We start from the raw sequence: 5,040 nt of genomic DNA, 5'->3' as shown, positions 1-5,040 counted from the left end.
ACATATTTGGTAAATGTAAAACCTGTAAGTTCTTTGGGAAATCACTGTAATGTTAAAGTCACTATAAGACAGTGGTTTTCTGGTCCTGTTGCTGGAGACCCAGGGCATGGTGTGATCTCTCTCTCTCTCTCTGTGACAGGGTGTGTGGACACGGTGAGCAACTCCGTCTGCAGCTGCTCTTTTCCCACTGTCACGTCTGCATTGACTGGAATGGTTGTCTCAGGATGGGAACATTTGTGTTGATTTACTGCCATCTAGTGGCCATGCTCTGAAACACTTCACAGTTTTGGAGGTAGGAGGCATCTGCTAACTGTGGAAACATGCACCTGACTCTAAATTCGGAGTCCGCTGCACTCACACCCTCACACTCACACTCACATCAAACCACACCTGTCTCAGTCAGACAGAATAATTGGCCTGCAGGGGGCAACACACAACCACACTCTCAAGGTCCCTTACTAAAGTCCTGCTGCTGTAATAAGTACTGGTTGTGTGTGTGTGTGTGTGTGTGTGTGTGTGTGTGTGCGTGTGTGTATGTGTCTGTCAGTGTGTGTGTGTGTGTGTTTATGGCAGAAGCTGAAATACATGCAAGCACAGACAGTTTTTCTCTTTTTAGAGATTTTATTACTGAAAGCTTCATCCAGAGAAAAAAATGTTCTGACAAATAGAGTTGATTTTGAAATCCACAGATGTACAGACCTCTCCCCCAGATCACCATGGAGTGAGGCATGACCATGCCCTTGGCTGTGCAGCAAAACAACAAACAAACAGATCAACAGATAAAGAAAAACAATGACATCAACAACAACAAGAACAAAAAAGACCTGCATTGAAACCTGTCCAGGACAAAATGTGTGTGTGTGCGTACATGTGTGTGTTTGTGTGTGTGTCTGTCAGAGAGTGAAACAACAGATGAGGCTGAAGTACAGTATAGCTTGTGTGCATGTGTTTGTGTATGTGTGTGTGTGTGTGTGTGCATGTGTGTGTGTCTGTGTGTGTGTGAGACAGTGAAACAACAGATGAGGCTGAGGTACAGTATAGCTTGTGTGTATGTATGTTTGTGTGCATGTGTGTGTGTAAGACAGTGAAACATCGGATGTAGCTGACGTGTAGTATACCTGTTTCTGTGTTTTTCTTTGCATAACTGTAGCGTTTGTGGGTGTAACTGTGTGTGTGTGTTTGTGTAAGACAGTGAACCTACAGATGTAAATGCTGTCTAGTGTCTAATGTAGCTTGTTGTATAAGGAGCTCACTCAGTTTTCCTCCACAGTCTGTCAGACATCACACTGTTTCCTAAAGTCCAGTTCTCCAGACAGGACCTCCACAGCCCACATCAACCCTTCCCCTCCCGTAAACCTCCACACCGTACCTCACTCTCTCCTCCAACAACATCCAACAGCCCACTGAACTAAAGCTTTTCTTTGTTTTAAATATCATAAAACGCCATGGGTTGTAATAATTGGGAGGAATACTGTGTGTCAGTGTTTACTCTGTCTTTTAGACTGTACACAGAGACGGTTTGATCCCGTGGCACTGTTAAGGTTCATTTCCTGTGTGACCGTCACTGTAAATCTTCTGGGACATTTTGCATGAAGTGGATCCAAACGCAGGAAGGAGTCTGAGGTCTCACTGAGCCCTCAGTGACCCAGGTCCCCTGTATGACTCCTGGACCACCACGGCCTGTGTTACCCCTGCTTTTAAACACTCCACTGGACTCATTCTGTACTGCTTTACTGGTCTCACTGGTTTGCAGTTCAGTATTGGTTTTCTGGTCTCACCGGTACTTTAACGGGTCCGTCTGGTGCTGTCTGATTGTACGTGGGCAGTCGTATGGCAGGTTGAGTACGAGGGCAGCACATCTACAGTATGATCACGGGATCAGTTCAGAGTCTGCCCGTGGAGACGACCGTTCTTTTAAAGGGAGAGTAAGAGGATGTCATAGAGAATTAGCAGAGTTTAATCTGTGTGACCAGGCAGCATGAGTAGGTATGAAACCACAACTCATCATAGCAGCTCAATTCTCCCCTTTCTTCACCCAAAAAAACCTCCCAAAACCAAAACCAAACTGTTCAGCAAACTATCCACGGAAAGCATCCTCCCCAGCGCTCAGCCGAGGGCACGGAGATGCTCCGCTCATGCCACCGTCGAATGACCGAAAGAGGAACAACACACTCTTTCTTCTCTACCAGATTTGTAGAGTCTGTTTGTAAAGGGAAAGGTTCATTTCAGTCTTTCCTCACGATGTCACGGACCCCTCACATCTCCTTCATCTCCACAAGAGACTGAGAGAGAAAAACCCCCATAAAGATCCATTAACCAAACTGTATGAGAGGACATTTTCAGCTGTATTTAGATAGGAGGAGAGTGAGTGAGAGAGAGAGAGAGAGAGAGAGTGAGAGAGAGAGAGAGAGAGTGAGTGAGAGAGTGAGTGAGAGAAAGAGAGAGAGAGAGAGAGAGAATTAAAGTGTGAATCTGTTAATGCTAAAATTTACAACTCAAATTCAACATTATGTTTATTGTTAAAGTGAAGAGCAAGAACACGTGTTTAAACCTGAAACAGACTTGACCAAATATGCCAGAGCATCTCCTGTCTGGTAAACCCCAAACCAAACTGGAATGTGAGCGCGTCAGGAAATGTCAGATAAAGAGTCAACTCTCCTCAGAAACCCAGATCACAGCCGTCCTGTTTTTCACACAAAGACAAACTGATTTAGTGAACGGTCTGAAACAGCCTAAGCATGTATAACAACCTCAGCTCTGGATCACAGTGAAACCACTGAAACAGGCTCTGGGATGAGATGAGGAGTGAACTATGAGAGAGAACTACAGCGCGGTTCTCTCTCCCTAACATCTCACTGGTGGAAGACCCCAAACTGTGTAAAGAGAATGAAAAACAGTAGAATAATGATGGCTTTCTTTTCTCCTTATAGCACCGTACCTCAGCTGCTCTTTAGGGACTCTCTTTAGGGACTCTCTGGATCAAAAAAATCCCCCTGTTCTTTGAATGGTCCTTTGCCATTACAGCCTTTCCACTGGGCCACACTCTTTAGTGTGACTGCAGCTTTTACCAACACAGGTATCATGTCAATCAAGTGATCCTAACCAATCAGCACAGCTCATTCAAACTCAAACAGCAGTAGGAGGAAGTCCCCTGATCAGCTTCCTCCTGTAGCACCTTAGATTGATTCATTCTTTACAACTCATATATGAATTCACTCACATATGAATTCACTCAAAGATGAATTCTCTCACAGATGAATTCACTCACAGATGAATTCTAATTGTCAGCATGTTTGTTGGCAGATGAGCCTCTGCTCCGTCATATTAATTGGTGCTTTTGATAAAAGTTACTGGAATCATTTGGAAGCTTCATATAAAGGCACTCATTTAAAAAAAGAAACAATTCGATTGGTGCAGACAGTCACTGTGACCAACTATGCCACCCTATGATAAATGTCCTCCTTCTGTAGATTCATTGCCAAGCCCGACTACACTCATATATCCTGACCACACTCTCATATATCCTGACCACACCCTCATATATCCTGACCACACCCTCATATATCCTGACCACACCCTCATACATTCTGACCACACCCTCATATATCCTGACCACACCCTCATATATGCTGACCACACCCTCATATATCCTGACCACACTTTCATATATCCTGACCACACCCTCATATATCCTGACCATACTCTGATATATCCTGACCATACTCTGATATATCCTGGTGATGGATGGTTCAGACCATGAAACACAGAAATGTTCAGTATTCCTCTAACTAAACAGGCCTTCACAGCACAATGGGCCAAAGCTCAGTAGGAAACAAAAGGACTTGACTGAGCCTCACTGAGCCTGGAGCTCACATCGGTTTGCCGTTACACTCCTGCATCTTGCCTTTCAAAAAAAATTAAAAAATAAATAAAAGACAGGGTGGTGTGTGTGGGGGGGTGATATAAAAATAGCCTTCAGTTTGTGTTGTATCATTAGAGGTGAAATATGACAGCACTTCTCGTGGACGGTTTCAGAGGAAGGGAAAGATACTGCTGGAGAGATAAAAAAAAAAAAGTGTCTTTATTCACATCATCAGCTATTCACAGACTGACCTTTTCTCCCTGTCTGACCTTTCTTTTGTTTTGTTTTTTTTTTGTTGTTTATTTCAGTATTTTGAGGAAATTGAGAAAAGGCTCCAGTTGATCAGAGATGAGGTCACTGGTAGGATCATGTAATGGTGAGAAGTGCGGGACATAGTGGTGAGAAGTGACAGACGGTTCCAGTGAGGTGACACTGTTTTCTCTGGGAACAGATTCTGTAGACAGACTGTCAGAGTTCCAGTTCTGCATCAGCCCCTCAGCGCTTTACAATGCAATATTCAGCCCCACGTCCACATCCAACAGACAAATCTCATGCCTTACCTGACCAGCACAATAGATTTCCACACCTCTCTGTGGTCACAGAACATTTATGAATTTGAGGACAGTCTTGAAATGTTTTTGGGCTCATCACTGTAATATGTCTGATTTCACCTCAGGGTTTGAGGCAGCTGAGTTTCAAATCTAAAACATGCTCTTCACTGAGAGGTGTTCCTGTTCCTTTTTTTAAATGACGGGGGGAAAAATCCAGATTAACTGGTGCCCACAATTTCTTTGTGAGAAATGATACAAATATAGAGACCATAGGAGCAATGACACACTGAGCAAAGCAGACACGAGAGAGAGAGAGAGAGTTGTACAGGATTTCTCTGTGACTGTCCTGCTCTCTCCGTGTCAAACATGTTCAGAACCGGGCCAGAAGGGGCTGGTATTGGGCTGAGATGTTTATAAGACTGGAGGGAGTGGTAATCGGTTCTTTAGCATCCTGTCCCTCGTGGCCACACATTTAAATATGGGCTGTAACAGGGGAGGACACCAAAAAACCCCCCAAAAAAACAAAAAACCCAAAAACGGAGAGAGAGGAGAGGAAGATAGGACTGGTCCGGCCATCAAGGTCAAAACAACAACAACAACATCAACAACAACGTCAATAACAACAGT

The sequence above is a fragment of the Chanos chanos genome, chromosome 12 (assembly GCF_902362185.1).
Source record: "Chanos chanos chromosome 12, fChaCha1.1, whole genome shotgun sequence".
In the NCBI taxonomy this organism is placed as follows: Eukaryota; Metazoa; Chordata; class Actinopteri; order Gonorynchiformes; family Chanidae; genus Chanos; species Chanos chanos.
The sequence above is the reverse complement of the archived record's forward strand: the minus strand, read 5'-3'. Positions refer to the sequence as shown.